This window comes from Bufo gargarizans, chromosome 3 (genome assembly GCF_014858855.1).
Source record: "Bufo gargarizans isolate SCDJY-AF-19 chromosome 3, ASM1485885v1, whole genome shotgun sequence".
NCBI classification, from domain to species: Eukaryota; Metazoa; Chordata; class Amphibia; order Anura; family Bufonidae; genus Bufo; species Bufo gargarizans.
Window position 1 is genome coordinate 44,959,046 of NC_058082.1, and position 17,837 is coordinate 44,976,882.

Sequence of the window (17,837 nt, forward strand, 5' to 3'; positions counted from 1 at the left end):
AGAGATGCAGCAGACAGGACAAGCTTCATGAGCTGTGATAGGGAGAGAGCTGCAGCAGACAGGACAAGCTTCATGAGCCGTGATAGAGAGAGAGCTGCAGCAGACAGGACAAGCTTCATGAGCCGTGATAGAGAGATGCAGCAGACAGGACAGGCTTCATGAGCCGTGATAGGGAGAGAGCTGCAGCAGACAGGACAAGCGTCATGAGCTGCGATAGAGAGCTGCAGCAGACAGGACAGGCTTCATGAGCTGCGATAGAGAGATGCAGCAGACAGGACAAGCTTCATGAGCTGTGATAGGGAGAGAGCTGCAGCAGACAGGACAGGCTTCATGAGCCGTGATAGGGAGAGAGCTGCAGCAGACAGGACAGGCTTCATGAGCCGTGATAGGGAGAGAGCTGCAGCAGACAGGACAAGCGTCATGAGCTGCGATAGAGAGCTGCAGCAGACAGGACAGGCTTCATGAGCTGCGATAGAGAGATGCAGCAGACAGGACAAGCTTCATGAGCTGTGATAGGGAGAGAGCTGCAGCAGACAGGACAGGCTTCATGAGCCGTGATAGGGAGAGAGCTGCAGCAGACAGGACAGGCTTCATGAGCCGTGATAGGGAGAGAGCTGCAGCAGACAGGACAAGCGTCATGAGCTGCGATAGAGAGCTGCAGCAGACAGGACAGGCTTCATGAGCTGCGATAGAGAGATGCAGCAGACAGGACAAGCTTCATGAGCTGTGATAGGGAGAGAGCTGCAGCAGACAGGACAGGCTTCATGAGCCGTGATAGGGAGAGAGCTGCAGCAGACAGGACAGGCTTCATGAGCCGTGATAGGGAGAGAGCTGCAGCAGACAGGACAAGCGTCATGAGCTGCGATAGAGAGCTGCAGCAGACAGGACAGGCTTCATGAGCTGCGATAGAGAGATGCAGCAGACAGGACAAGCTTCATGAGCCGTGATAGGGAGAGGGCTGCAGCAGACAGGACAAGCGTCATGAGCTGCGATAGAGAGATGCAGCAGACAGGACAAGCTTCATGAGCCGTGATAGGGAGAGGGCTGCAGCAGACAGGACAAGCTTCATGAGCTGCGATAGAGAGATGCAGCAGACAGGACAGGCTTCATGAGCCGTGATAGGGAGAGAGCTGCAGCAGACAGGACAAGCTTCATGAGCTGCGATAGGGAGAGAGATGCAGCAGACAGGACAAGCGTCATGAGCCGTGATAGGGAGAGAGCTGCAGCAGACAGGACAGGCTTCATGAGCCGCGATAGGGAGAGAGCTGCAGCAGACAGGACAAGCTTCATGAGCCGTGATAGGGAGAGATGCAGCAGACAGGACAAGCTTCATGAGCCGTGATAGGGAGAGATGCAGCAGACAGGACAAGCTTCATGAGCCGTGATAGGGAGAGATGCAGCAGACAGGACAAGCTTCATGAGCCGTGATAGGGAGAGGGCTGCAGCAGACAGGACAAGCGTCATGTGCCATGATAGGGAGAGAGCTGCAGCAGACAGGACAGGCTTCATGAGCCGTGATAGGGAGAGAGCTGCAGCAGACAGGACAAGCTTCATGAGCTGTGATAGGGAGAGAGCTGCAGCAGACAGGACAAGCTTCATGAGCCGTGATAGGGAGGGAGAGAGATGCAGCAGACAGGACAGGCTTCATGAGCCGTGATAGGGAGAGAGCTGCAGCAGACAGGACAAGCTTCATGAGCAGTGATAGGTAGAGAGCTGTAGCAGACAGGACAAGCTTCATGAGCAGTGATAGGTAGAGAGCTGTAGCAGACAGGACAAGCTTCATGAGCCGTGATAGGTAGAGAGCTGCAGCAGACAGGACAAGCTTCATGAGCCGTGATAGGGAGAGAGCTGCAGCAGACAGGACAAGCTTCATGAGCTGTGATAGGGAGAGAGCTGCAGCAAACAGGACAGGCTTCATGAGCAGTGATAGGTAGAGAGCTGCAGCAGACAGGACAAGCTTCATGAGCTGTGATAGGTAGAGAGCTGCAGCAGACAGGACAAGCTTCATGAGCTGTGATAGGGAGAGAGCTGCAGCAAACAGGACAGGCTTCATGAGCAGTGATAGGTAGAGAGCTGCAGCAGACAGGACAAGCTTCATGAGCTGTGATAGGGAGAGAGCTGCAGCAGACAGGACAAGCTTCATGAGCAGTGATAGGTAGAGAGCTGCAGCAGACAGGACAAGCTTCATGAGCCGTGATAGGGAGAGAGCTGCAGCAGACAGGACAAGCTTCATGAGCCGTGATAGGGAGAGAGCTGTAGCAGACAGGACAAGCTTCATGAGCAGTGATAGGTAGAGAGCTGTAGCAGACAGGACAAGCTGCATGAGCCGTGATAGGTAGAGAGCTGCAGCAGACAGGACAAGCTTCATGAGCCGTGATAGGGAGAGAGCTGCAGCAGACAGGACAAGCTTCATGAGCTGTGATAGGGAGAGAGCTGCAGCAAACAGGACAGGCTTCATGAGCAGTGATAGGTAGAGAGCTGCAGCAGACAGGACAAGCTTCATGAGCTGTGATAGGTAGAGAGCTGCAGCAGACAGGACAAGCTTCATGAGCTGCGATAGGGAGAGAGCTGCAGCAAACAGGACAGGCTTCATGAGCAGTGATAGGTAGAGAGCTGCAGCAGACAGGACAAGCTTCATGAGCTGTGATAGGGAGAGAGCTGCAGCAAACAGGACAGGCTTCATGAGCTGTGATGGGGAGAGATGCAGCAGACAGGACAAGCTTCATGAGCTGTGATAGGGAGAGAGCTGCAGCAGACAGGACAAGCTTCATGAGCTGTGATAGAGAGAGAGCTGCAGCAGACAGGACATATCCGCTGAGCTAAATCTTCCTTTTCCTCAGTCTAACAGCATTTGCTTGGTAGCATCTACATTACTTCTCAGGTCTAAGGGCTCATGAACGCGAACGTATTTTCTTTTTCCGTGTCCGTTCCTTTTTGAGAACCGTTCATATTCATTTCAATGGGTCCTCAAAAAAACAAACAAAAAAAAACTGAAGTTGTGCATTCCGTTTCCGTATTTCCGTTCCACAAAAGAACAGAAGATGTCCTATTATTGTCCGCATTACGGACAAGGATAGGACTGCGCTATTAGGGGTCGGCTGTCCCGTCCCGCAACACACGGACGTCATATGTATTTTTTTTTGCGGACCGCGGTCGTGTTCATGAGGCCCAAGTCTGCGCCTTCCCAGCAGCTCTCATGGACTGGATTACACCGTCCGACCAGTATATTACACTAGTAGTCGGCTCTAATACGTGGCAGCTAATGATGGTGAATGCAGTGGCGTTACGTCCGCAGGATGTCGCAGCCTGACAGTCTGCAGATAATCGCTCCTTCCGCATTTCTGCTGAACCACATTCACCATCAGCAGCTGCGGATGGCGGCATCACACGTAACCCTCGCTAAATCCATGCGCAACTCCAATAATATGCATGGAGCAGATTTTACATCATAGAAATGTCCGCAACAAATCCGGAAAATGTGAACAAATCCCAATTAAACTTCAGGTTCCAGCAGCTGAAAGACCCCAGGTCCAGTTCGTCCCACCACCTGGAACAGAAGACCCTTCCCCAGACTCATTTACTTGCATTCAGCAGCCACAGATCTAGCTTTCGTGGCCATTTCAAATAAGTCGAATACCAAGGATACCTTCTTCTAAAAACAGCGCCACGTCTGTCCTCAGGTAATGTACGGTACTGCAAGTTGAGGTCACAAAAGGGGGGACGGAGATCTTTAGGGGGAAGCTGAGGGATCGCCTTGTTTTTATCAATCTGAGATGATCATCTACATCAGGGAACAGCAACCTCTGGTACTCCAACCGTTGTGAAACTATAACTCCCAGCAAGCTCCCTTCACTTCTATGGGAGATCTGAGAACAGACAAGCTATTGTGCATGCTGGGAGTCGTAGTTTCACTGGCGGTTGCTGATGCCCGATCTAGATTATCTCAGGTAAATAAAAACAATGCGACCCCTCAGCTGCTCCTGGAAGATCTCCATCCCCTACACAATATGTAGCGCGCCCCCCCCCCCCCCTTCTCCGACCTCCGCTAGATTCGTATCATCCTAATGATTTAGGTCAAACGCGACATCTCATCTATTTCTAAAGCCAGGATGAGCGGTAATAAACAACACGTCAATCAAATAAACCTGCAATAAAGACAAAATGGGACGACTTACCTGTTCTACAAAGACAAGTGGTCCTGGATCCTGCTCAGACCTGAAAGCAGCGGATACAGAAGGAGCCGAAGATCAAATGAGGCGAAGACAGAAGAAGAAAGGATCAGATCGCTGTCATTTCAGATCGTTGTCCTAGAAAAGGTCCGATAGAGATATCCCTGCGAAAGAACAAACATCTAATGAGACAGGAAAACGTACAAGCAACCAACTAAACCGCACACAGAATACATACAGTGCAAGTATATATATATTAGGGGTGCACCGAAATGAAAATTCTGGTCCGAAACCGAAAATTCAGGATGCCCTTGACCAAAAACCGAAACTGCCTTTTTGCCCAAATACTTTTAAAATATTTTTTTTTTTATGATTTTATAACAGTGCCATCCACAGACCCCCACCCACCCCATAACAGTGCCATCCACAGACCCCCACTCACCCACCCCATAACAGTGCCATCCACAGACCCCCCCACCTCATAACAGTGCCATCCACAGACCCCCACCCACCCCATAACAGTGCCATCCACAGACCCCCACCCACCCATAACAGTGCCATCCACAGACCCCCACCCACCCCATAACAGTGCCAGCCACAGACCCCCACCCACCCTATAACAGTGTCAGCCACAGACCCCCACCCACCCCATAACAGTGCCATCCACAGACCCCCACTCACCCACCCCATAACAGTGCCATCCACAGACCCCCCCACCTCATAACAGTGCCATCCACAGACCCCCACCCACCCCATAACAGTGCCATCCACAGACCCCCACCCACCCCATAACAGTGCCATCCACAGACCCCCACCCACCCCATAACAGTGCCAGCCACAGACCCCCACCCACCCTATAACAGTGTCAGCCACAGACCCCCACCCACCCCATAACAGTGTCAGCCACAGACCCCCACCCACCCCATAACAGTGCCATCCACAGACCCCCACCCACCCCATAACAGTGCCATCCACAGACCCCCCCCCCCCCCCATTGCCGCTCAGTACAGACTAGTTATAAAATGTGTACAATTAATAAGGATTCTATTCATGAGGCCCCCTCTGCAGTAGAACATTCAATATGGCCACATCCTACTCACAGGGCTGTCATCTTAATGCTGGCCGGCCGGGCAGACGAGCGGCAGCGTCACGACTGATGTCACATGCCTGCGCCGCCTCCTTCATTCAGAAAGTAGGCCGGGCACATGACATCAGTCGTGACGCTGCCGCTCGTCTGCCCGGCCGGCCAGCATTAAGATGACAGCCCTGTGAGTAGGATGTGGCCATATTGAATGTTCTACTGCAGAGGGGGCCTCATGAATAGAATCCTTATTAATTGTACACATTTTATAACTACTGGAGCGGCGGGGCCGGAGCACAGTGAACGCACCGGCCCCCAGCTCCTCCTCCCAGTCCCTCCCCGCTGATACATCGCAGCCTGCCATGCTGGAGCATGGCAGGCTGCGATGTCAAAAGGTGGCGGAACGCCGTTTCGGTGCGTTCCGCCAGAAAAAAAAGCCCTGTATATAACCATATCGGCCGAAATGGATTAGGCCCATTTTCGGCTGCCGGAATTTCGTTGCACCCCTAACACTAACACACACACACACACACACAGTGTATTACTATTACTGCTGCAACTCAGTGCTCCATGACTGGTTAGGTACTACTTTTGCTTACTGTCTTATACCCTGCATGTATTTGTTTTGTTCTATGATAAACTGATCACAGTACCTTAGATTCTGTCTCTATGCAGGTTTAGAGGATTTCAGTAAAAGACTTATTTGGTAGGATGCTGAACTGGACTTTTAATGCTGTTGGTGGGAACCACACGTATCCCTGACAAAAAAACTGCTATAATACTGCCTCCTATGTACAAGAATATAACTACTATAATACTGCTCCTATGTCCAAGAATATAACTACTATAATACTGCCTTCTATGTACAAGAATATAACTACTATAATACTGCCTTCTATGTACAAGAATATAACTACTATAATACTGCTCCAATGTACAAGAATATAACTACTATAATACTGCCTCCTATGTACAAGAATATAACTACTATAATACTGCCTCCTATGTACAAGAATATAACTACTATAATACTGCTCCTATGTCCAAGAATATAACTACTATAATACTGCTCCTATGTACAGGAATATAACTACTATAATACTGCCTTCTATGTACAAGAATATAACTACTATAATACTGCCTTCTATGTACAAGAATATAACTACTATAATACTGCTCCAATGTACAAGAATATAACTACTATAATACTGCTCCTATGTACAGAATATAACTACTATAATACTGCCTCCTATGTACAAGAATATAACTACTATAATACTGCCTCCTATGTACAAGAATAATAACTACTATAATACTGCTCCTATGTCCAAGAATATAACTACTATAAATACTGCTCCTATGTCCAAGAATATAACTACTATAATACTGCCTCTATGTACAAGAATATAACTACTATAATACTGCTCCTATGTACAAGAATATAACTACTATAATACTGCTCCTATGTACAAGAATATAACTACTATAATACTGCTCCTATGTACAGGAATATAACTACTATAATACTGCCTCCTATGTACAAGAATATAACTACTATAATACTGCTCCTATGTACAGGAATATAACTACTATAATACTGCTCCTATGTACAAGAATATAACTACTATAATACTGCTCCTATGTCCAAGAATATAACTACTATAATACTGCCTCCTATATACAAGAATATAACTACTATAATACTGCGTCCTATGTACAAGACTATAACTACTATAATACTGCTCCTATGTACAAGGATATAACTACTATAGATTAATTATAGCAAATCCATGGCCCTGAATGTTTCATGCAAATCATATGTAGTCAAGGACCTTAAACGCGCCACCTCCTTTGCTTGGGCCCCCCGTGATATTAAGTTTCTAGGGATACGAATCTCGGCTAACCAAGATGACCTATTTAGTCTGAACTATGGCCCCCTACTCAAAGATATTAGAACACATCTACAGTCCCTTAAACTCCCCTTCATCTCCTGGATGGGAAGGAAGAACTTCCTTAAAGCCTTCATTGTACCCAAACTTCTATATTTAATTCAGACACTACCAATTTGGCTACCCCGCTCCTTTTTTATGGAAATACGCCGTGTGTTCTCTTTGTTCATGTGGGCGGGCAAGTCCTCTAGGATAGCGTACTCAATATTGACAAGAGAAAAGAGATTTGGGGGCTTTGGTATGCCCGACATCCAAACTTATTACACAGCGTCGCTCCTGAACAGGTGCTTTTCTCTCCTCTCACGCCAACCCCCGAATCTTTGCGTACAACTGGAACGTGCTCTTCTCACCTACAAAGAAGGACTTATCCTATGGGGAATCCGCACATGCACCCCGAATAACGAGTTTGCCTCTCCCATTTGGAAAGGTATGTTGGTGGAATGGGCCAAACTGTATAAATCCCGAGACATCAGATTCCCTAATATCCACCTCCCCCTACATCTACTACAGAACTATATCCACCCCGATATACTCAGACCCTCCGGAGTCTGGAGCATACTCTCTGACCTTACCTTACAAGATATAGCTTCCACGTCTGGGGACTTGGCATGGGACAAGATTCAGGTTCTGCCAAAGGTTAAAGCCCTCTCCTTCCTTTCTATTGGGGCCTTTAGCCGAGATGTTAAAGCCCTCAAGCTACCTTCCCCCACTGATGATACACCTACTTGGCTAGAAAAGAAGCTTTGTGTTCCCGAGTTACCGAAAAAGCCCCTCTCGACACTCTACAGGGAGCTGCTCTCTTCTGCTCCTCCAGCACTGCACTTTATGTCTGCCTGGGAAAAGGAGCTCACAATCCAACTGACTGAGCCGGAGAAGGCCTTCATCTTAGCCCATTCACATGGCTTCAACCGATGCATCAAAATTCAGGAGAATTCCTACAAGTTACTGACCCGCTGGTACAAAACGCCAGAATTCCTACATAGGCTCAACCCTGACATTCCATCGCAGTGCTGGAGGTGTGGAACAGAAGTTGGCTCTTTGTCACATATATGGTGGTCTTGTAGTAAAATTCGCCCCTTTTGGTCTCAAATAGAGAACACAATTAACCGGATATGCGCCTCTAAGGTACGTCTGGATGCAAAACTAGTACTCCTCTGGTGTCCCAACGATTCCCTTACTCCTGCCAAAGCTGACCTCCCGACCATGCTTCTTACTGCAGCGCGTTTGTTGGTACCCCTTCTCTGGAAGAATGACTCACCACCCTCAATGTTAATGTGGACCGAGAAAACAGATCAACTGTTTAGATTTGAGGAATTAGCCCATTGGGAAACTCGCACACGTTCCAAATTTCTCAAACTGTGGCGACCATGGGAGAAATACCGCAACCCCGAGTGAATTGGAAGAACTCCCTCTCCTCCTCTACCCACCCAATTCTACCCCTCCTCCCAACCCCCCACCCTCCAATCTTGTCTGTGTCTTTTCTTTCATTCGTTGTTACTAAATTGTTTATACTCACTATGTTAGTAGATCTGACATGGTCTGTGAGAATATTGGCACCCATTATGCTGCTGCCATCTGCGAATGGCTTTATATTGATGCATGATTTTTTGTCCAGACCATATGCACTCTCAATAAAAAGAGTTTTGGTTAAGAATATAACTACTATAATACTGCCTCCTATGTACAAGTATATAACTACTATAATACTGCTCCTATGTACAAGACTATAACTACTATAATACTGCCTCCTATGTACAAGACTATAACTACTATAATACTGTCTCCTATGTACAAGACTATAACTACTATAATACTGCTCCTATGTACAAGAATATAACTACTATAATACTGCCTCCTATGTACAAGAATATAACTACTATAATACTGCTCCTATGTACAAGAATATAACTACTATAATACTGCCTCCTATGTACAAGAATATAACTACTATAATACTGCCTCCTATATACAAGAATATAACTACTATAATACTGCTCCTATGTACAAGAATATAACTACTATAATACTGCTCCTATGTACAAGAATATAACTACTATAATACTGCTCCTATGTACAAGAATATAACTACTATAATACTGCTCCTATGTACAAGAATATAACTACTATAATACTGCTCCTATGTACAAGAATATAACTACTATAATACTGCCCCTATGTACAAGAATATAACTACTATAATACTGCTCCTATGTACAAGAATATAACTACTATAATACTGCTCCTATGTACAAGAATATAACTACTATAATACTGCCTCCTATGTACAAGAATATAACTACTATAATACTGCCTCCTATGTACAAGAATATAACTACTATAATACTGCTCCTATGTACAAGAATATAACTACTATAATACTGCTCCTATGTACAAGAATATACCTACTATAATACTGCTCCTATGTACAGGAATATAACTACTATAATACTGCTCCTATGTACAAGAATATAACTAGTATAATACTGCTCCTATGTACAAGAATATAACTACTATAATACTGCCTCCTATGTACAAGAATATAACTACTATAATACTGCACAACGTAGACCAGAATAATATTAGCGATGCTCCCATGTGACTGGACATATAGATTTACGTGGACAGGCTCTCGACCATGTGCCACCAAACAGATGATATTAAACTCCTGTAATGACAATGGCGGCACATCCTTCTTAGAAGCTTCCTCTGTCTTAGGCCGGGTTCACATTATGTTTTTGCCATCTGTTTGACTTATACCTTGGGGAAACAATCTGTCTTTACAATGGAACTCTATGGTGAACGGATGCCGCTGTACGGCGTCTGTCTGAAGCATCCGTTACCGTATACGTTTTATTTTTATACATTAAACAGATGGCAAAACCCTGATGTGAACACAGCCCAACATATCCATAAGCCTCATTCACCCGGCGGGAGGCAAGATGGCATTTTTTTGGCCTCCGCCAGTAGACCATTGTTGTTTTTTAGCAGTATGGAAGAGTCGTTGACCATGCAGCGGTATACAGTAAAACGTATATAGTGTGCCCATACAGCGGGATACGTCACAGCTGTCGGCGGCATAGGTTCTGGCGTATTCATCACAGGCTGAAGCGCGATGTGAGCCGTCCCTAAAATAATTCGATTTTCAACCTCTAAATGTGCCTGCTTTCATTTACAGCAACCAGAGGTCTTGAAAATAAAGCAGAAATGAACGTGAAGTTTATAGAAAGCCACTGAGCTCTCCATTATACGAGGCTGAATAACCTCAGGGCGTCTCTGCGCACAGGAGGGGGGCGCGCAGGGGTCAGGAGTACACCACACCTCTGCTTGCTGCCAGTTCACCCACAGGCAGGATGGCCGCTTCACCTCCGCAGAGATCGGCTTCCGTAATAAACCAGAAGCTCGGGCCGAGGAAGCAAAATCTACTTTATAAGAAATTCCCACAATGAAATCTGCAAAATACGCCCCGGGGGCCCTCGGCGTCGGGCACCAGAGCTCCCTTTACAACAGCCTACTGACACTGGCCTCACATTCCATGAAGCCCGCACAATACTGCGCCAGCACACGTGACGGCTCCGCGGTGTAAAGTCACAGGTTACCGTCATGTGAACGCTGAGGTCACATGACATAGCCCGCAATCATCCGGCGATCCCTTCCGCGAGCCCCCAATAGTCCCTTTTCTGTGCCGTTCCAGAAGGGCCAAGAACATGACCCCGTAATGTCAGGATGGGTACAGAATACAATGCAAGGGCCACAGTCAAGACTGACACTGGGGGCGAAACAAGATAAAAAAAATGGAGAAAGGTGCTGCAAGGGTGTTTTTTTTTTTTGTTTTTTTTAAGAAGTGTTCGACACTTTAGGCAAAATAACGGCACCGCCAGATGTTGGCGGGAAGTTTATGCGATTTAGCAAATGCAATACAAACGTGCATTTTTCTTTCTTCAGCTGCATTGCTCCCCCCCCCTCCCCCCGCAGGCCTCTTTCACCGACCATATGGCTTTTTCGTTTTCACGGATCCGTTATTGCGTTTTGTTTTCTGTTGTGTTTCCGTTACTTTTCCATATGACATATACAGTAATTACATAGAAAAGAAAAAAAATGGTCTGGACATAAAATTTTCAATAGATGGTTCCGCAAAAATGGAACGGATACGTAAGACATACGGATGCATTTCCGTATGCGTTCAGTTTTATTTTGCGGACCAATAGACTTGAATGGAGCCACGGAACGCGATTTGCGGGCAATAATAGGACATGTTTTATCCTTCAACGGAACGGAAATATGGAAACAGAATGCATACAGAGTACATTCCGTTTTTTTGCGGAACCATTGAAATGAATGGTTCCGTATACGGAACGGAAAAAACAGCCCGTAAACGGAAAAAAAAAACGGTACTGTTAAAGAGGCCTAACTTGTGTTGCTTTATTTCTTCACTTGCATTGCTTTTTCTTTTCTTTTCATTTGCTTTGCCTTTTTGTGTTTCTTCACTTGCATTGTTTTTTGGGGGATTTTTTTTGTCACTTGCATTGTTTTTTGGGGGATTTTTTTTGTCACTTGCATTGTTTTTTGGGGGATTTTTTTTGTCACTTGCATTGTTTTTTGGGGGATTTTTTTTGTCACTTGCATTGTTTTTTCTTCATTTGCTTTGCCTTTTTATGGTGATTTTTTTCTTTGTGTTGCTTTTTTCCCTTCACTTATCTAATGTTTTTTTTTAGCACAGCATGCTTAAAATCCGTTTTTTTTTTTGCCGTATTTTCTGGCATTTTTGTTTTTTCTTACAGTTATCCTCAGCAGTGGGTCACAGCAGTCACTCGCTCGTGTAGGAGGCAGCGCAGAGTCCGTATCTCCAAGGAAAAGGTCTCTATCGCAGCCTAATGAGTCCAGGGTCTTCGGACGCCGGCGGTGACGCTTTGTGAAGATGTGGTCACTGGCGGCCGGAGAAGTCCATCGCTCGGCCGTCCAGGAGACATTCATTCTCTGCGATACAAGTTAATACCCAGAGTATGACCTTTAAGTAGCCTTCTAATACTTCCCTGACATTTAAAAACCTGAACGGCTAAAGAAATAGAGATTTCAGAAAGACAGGAAGCAAAAAAAAACACAAAAACACAGAATTAAGACAAAAATCCTACAGAGCAGAACCAGGACAGAGACCTACGGAGAAGGGACAGGACGACGGCTGCCAGATCCACATGTGTACATCACACATACTTATACTCCAGTCACATCCAAAGCTGCAGTCAAACATTCTGCTGCCCACCACTTGGAATTGGTCAGCACTGCATTGGCTAAAACAGCCTTAAAGTTTAGAGGAACTCCCCTAGAGCTCCATCTACTGCACCAGACCTACAAGGGCGTTCCCAGACCCCCACCAATGTCATATTGATAGATCTGTAAGTAAACTTCCTTTTCACAAAACTTACTTTTACTTTGGGTGCGAATGGAGAAGAAAACAATACAAAATACTCGGCAAAGACAAGTCCTCACCAAGTAACTGTGGAGATTTATTTAAGGGTATGTTCACACAGTGGAAATTTCACCTGCAGCTGAGCTGGTCACATAGTCCTCCCCGAAATCTTCAGCCCATTGGTACCAAAGGGAATACACCAAGCCGTTTTTCTTCCCCTTTGGCACTCAATGCAACTCTGCGGTGGAAATCCGAGGGTCTTCCTGCTGTGTGAACCCTTAAAGGTGAGGAGATGTGAGCATCCAAGGAGCACGGAGAACCCTCAGAGGTCAGGAGACGGGAGCGCGGAGAACCCTCAGAGGTCAGGAGACGGGAGCGCGGAGAACCCTCAGAGGTCAGGAGACGGGAGGGCGGAGAACCCTCAGAGGTCAGGAGACGGGAGCGCGGAGAACCCTCAGAGGTCAGGAGACGGGAGCACCTGAGGAGCACGGAGAACCCTCAAAAGGTCAGGAGACGGGAGCACGGAGAACCCTCAAAAGGTCAGGAGACGGGAGCACGGAGAACCCTCAAAAGGTCAGGAGACGGGAGCACGGAGAACCCTCAAAAGGTCAGGAGACGGGAGCACGGAGAACCCTCAAAAGGTCAGGAGACGGGAGCACGGAGAACCCTCAAAAGGTCAGGAGACGGGAGCACGGAGAACCCTCAAAAGGTCAGGAGACGGGAGCGCGGAGAACCCTCAGAGGTCAGGAGACGGGAGCGCGGAGAACCCTCAGAGGTCAGGAGACGGGAGCGCGGAGAACCCTCAGAGGTCAGGAGACGGGAGCACCTGAGGAGCACGGAGAACCCTCAAAAGGTCAGGAGACGGGAGCACGGAGAACCCTCAAAAGGTCAGGAGACGGGAGCACGGAGAACCCTCAAAAGGTCAGGAGACGGGAGCACGGAGAACCCTCAAAAGGTCAGGAGACGGGAGCACGGAGAACCCTCAAAAGGTCAGGAGACGGGAGCACGGAGAACCCTCAAAAGGTCAGGAGACGGGAGCACGGAGAACCCTCAAAAGGTCAGGAGACGGGAGCACGGAGAACCCTCAAAAAGGTCAGGAGACGGGAGCACGGAGAACCCTCAAAAAGGTCAGGAGACGGGAGCACGGAGAACCCTCAAAAGGTCAGGAGACGGGAGCACGGAGAACCCTCAAAAAGGTCAGGAGACGGGAGCACGGAGAACCCTCAAAAGGTCAGGAGACGGGAGCACGGAGAACCCTCAAAAGGTCAGGAGACGGGAGCACGGAGAACCCTCAAAAGGTCAGGAGACGGGAGCACGGAGAACCCTCAAAAGGTCAGGAGACGGGAGCACGGAGAACCCTCAGAGGCTGGCACTAATGGATACACAGTGGTTGGCACTCTGAATGGGAAGGCAGTGAAAACTGGGCGAAATATGAAAAAAAATACACCACCTGTCTTGTGCCACGGAGGAAGATGATCCTGTTTTTCTTACGTTAACCTAGTGCACGGTATGTACAGACATAAGTGCGGATCAGCGGCACATCAATCGGCAATTCTGCAGCAGAAATCCAAGTGTCACTCTCAAATTTCTAGTAAATAGGAGAAGGTGGTCCTTCAGCTAGAGACTTTAAAACACAGCTTTGGCTGTGACTGGAGCACAAGACATGATGTAACTACAGATCAGTAGACATTCAGAGGATGACGTCTTGATCATCCCTCGACGTCTACCACTGTGGAACGTCGGCCATGAGCCTCACTTATTGTCGGTGGCACTTCGGAGAGTATATATATATATATATATATAACAAGCCATGGCGACGTCCAGCACCCTGACGGAGAACAGTCCTCGGCCTCCCTGGATGAGTGGAGTCACCATAACATGTGGTTTGGATGGAGATCACCATACAGGGCTTTATTAGGACCCCCTCCCCTATTCTCAGCCCTCTTTCCTGAACCCTCCACACAAGTGCACGCTTGGCCGAGCATGCACGTGTCCTGTATAGGGAGAAAGTCGGCACCACAGCCATCTGCCCGGCAATAAAAGGATCAGACATGTTGAAAATCCGCTGCCCAATCCTTCTCCTTATATTCAGTTGAGGACAGAGGAGACCCCATAAATATTAGATGGTCGGCGTTAACCAGTGGGTTCAGCTTAAAGGTTTTTTCCAGGAAATCAATACAGATGACCTACTGGTGGCACCCCACCGATCAGCTGTTTGAGAAGGATCACAGCAACTGGTATGACTGCTGCAGCCTGTTCACAGCGCCGCACATTGCATAGTGGCTGTGCTAGGTATTGCAGCTCAGCCTCCACATGACTGAGGAAGAGATGATCAATGTTGGTCCTGGGGGTCAGACCACCACCGATCAGATACCGATGACCTATCCCGAGGGTAAAACCCTGTTAAGGCTGCACATGCATCGTGTCTCAGCCAGAATGACGTCACCAGATATCTCTAGCGTTGCACGTCCAGGCGACGGCCGTGTCTGTGTGTACACCTACAGTGGAAATCCAGGGCTAGTAAGTATGAAGCCCTCAGTTACAACTGAGGTGACCATGGACGCAGCCGTGTCTGGGTTTAGTCTCCATAATACACCCCACGTGCCCTTCAGAGCGGGCGATCAGGGTCACTGCGGGTGCTACGCCAGCACAAAAGATGCTGCAAACATCTCTCTGATGACACAAGCAAATATATGAAAGAAACATCGGTAGCGGCGGCTCTACAGCTCGCACAAGGTACGCAGCGATCAATGCAGGGTTATATGAGGCGCCCCCTGGATGCAGACCTGACACTGGCCAGGGCTTATGGATCTACGGCGGCTTGTCAGGATCCACTTGCATTGTGCTGACGCAGGTCTCAATTCCAGGTCGCCGGGATCTAGGTTGCGCACATTTAGTGGCCACCGTAGAAATATCTCCCCCCCAAAAGTCCTGGTAAATGCTGACAAGCAGCCGGGCTCCGTGACTGTTAGGTATGCCGACCACGCAGGCGCACGTTCCGGGAGAAGGGATTAATCTCCAATTTGTCCACACATGCAAGCAGGCAAAATGAAAAGTCATCCAGGATGCTGGCGAATTAGACCGAGAGCAGGGTGGTCCCAACACCACGGCGCGTACCGCACAACGCGGGGTTCTAAAAATCCGGCTGTCGTCCCACAATAACGCCTCCAAAGTAATTTCACATTTACAATCAGCTAATGGAGGAGAAGCCAACAAATCAGACGCAGGCACAGTATAATGTATACCTTGTACTGTCCTCCAGAGCTGCATTCATAATTCTGCAGGCTTCAGAGCTGGAATACCTCAGCATTCCCTGCTCATTCAGTGTCTGTATAGAGTTTGATTTGGATTCCGGGAGACATTGTCTTTTTTTCTTCATCTCCTCCTTTCTTTAATGTATATTCAGTAAGTAAATGCCCCTTAAGGCAGATTATCGCTAACAAGTGTTTATTACTGGCCCGTGTAAAAGGGCCGCCAACTACAACCGCTCATCGGCTACAGATCATTGGTGCGGACACCTACATTATTCTTTGTGGGCAACACCATACTGTGGAGGAGATCGCTGCGTGTAATGTGTTTGGCCTTACTCGCCCCCCCCCCCTTCCCAAGAGGGGTCCATTAGCAGCAACCTCATACCTCGGTTTGTATTGGGGCACCTGGCGGTCTCCATTTCTAAAACAAGCTTGTGCACCAAATGCTTTCTTCTAGCGCCACGCTTGTTCATGGGTTGCGTCTAGTATTGCAGTTCATGCCCACTGAAGTGAACGTAATGCCATACGCAACCTGTGCACAGGCGCGCCGCCGTTTCAAGAAAGCAGCCATGTGCTTCCTAACCATGCACAACCCCTTTAAATTAACAGCCAATTCCTAGCAGCCAATTCCTAGTGACAGGGTCGAGACAGCTTTATCCGACAACACGTACGCAGCGTCAGGACATCGCCGAGCTTTGTGCTGCTCATTTCCATCTTACGCCGCGTGCGCAGCGTTACTCATTAATCTGAAAAGCTCCATAACAATAACCCATCAGGATGAATATAATTGCAATTACTGAAACGTTCAGACGAGAGCTGGATACAGAGAGCGCGGCGCCGAGAGCAGGCGAAGACGGCAGTGAACGGACAATCAGATATCAGGCGACGGGCGGAAGGTCAAACGGCAGCTGTGAAGCACGATGAGACAAAGGGAGGACTTGTGGCGTCCTGCGGCATCCGAATCCAGCTGTACCTGCCTCCTCACCAGCGCCGCGCTCATCGCCCGCTCCGCTAGCTACACCGGACCCGGAGGACAGAACATGGAAGACGACGCAAGCAAAGCTTTAAAAGATTAAACGGTCTCCAGATACCCAAACGTTACTCGAGAGGGTGCACGCTACCTCTGCCAAGCCCATGAGGGGGATGAAAACTTATTGTATGTGCCCCCCCACCACCAACACGAAAATAGTCTGCGGCCCCGACTAAAGACACAGAAGGGAAGGACTTTGTTACGCCTCGCGAACACAACCGAACCAAAACATGGAGGCCTACCGCGTGCGCTCCGGATTTTTCTCACTCCCATCAACAGAAGCGGCTATTCCCCTCGGCAAATACAGACAAGAACAGGGCACGCTCCGAGAATCGCAGAACAGACACGTGGATTCACGGAAAATACGGATGTGTGCACGGCCCCACAGAAATCAATGGTTTAGGGCTCATTCACATGAACTTGTGCTGCCCGTTCCCGTATTGCTGAACGCATTTGCGGATCCGCAATACACGGGCACCGTTCCGTGTGCATTTCGCATCACGAATGCAGACCCATTTATTTCAACGGGTCCGCAAATCCGGAGATGCGGAACGGAACACTACGGAGTGCTTTCTGGGGTTCCGTTCTATCTCTTTGCAGTGCGGAGGCATGAAACGTGTTCTATCTTTTTGCGGAACAGACGGATCGCGGACCCATTCAAGTGAGAGGGTGCGCGATCTCCATGCGGCTGGGCCACGGTCGGTGCCCATGCATTGCAGACCTCAATTTGAAGTCCACAGCACGGGCTTCACACGGTTGTGTGAACAAGCCCTTAGTGTGCTATCTGCGCGCAAGGCCAATGGGGTAAACTGCGCGTTCCAGTTGTTGTTTTTTTGCGGCCTGTATGTGGAGCCATCCACTTTAATGGGTCTGCAAAAAAAAAGGACTCCATGTGCATTCCGTTTTTGTATGTCCACATGGCCGTTCTGCAATAAAGATAGAACATGTCCTAT

The 17,837-nt window shown here is 48.1% G+C and overlaps 1 protein-coding gene across 2 annotated transcripts in view; it reads right to left on the reverse strand.

Annotated features, from left to right (window-relative positions):
* The window catches only part of FAM168A (family with sequence similarity 168 member A), a 70,225-nt gene that overhangs the window by 45,509 nt on the left and 6,879 nt on the right, over positions 1–17,837 (reverse strand). For both annotated transcript variants that reach the window (XM_044288195.1, XM_044288194.1), the window contains exon 2: positions 4,176–4,333. The gene's annotated coding sequence lies outside the window, so the exon portion shown is untranslated. The remainder of the gene's footprint in view (positions 1–4,175; positions 4,334–17,837) is intronic.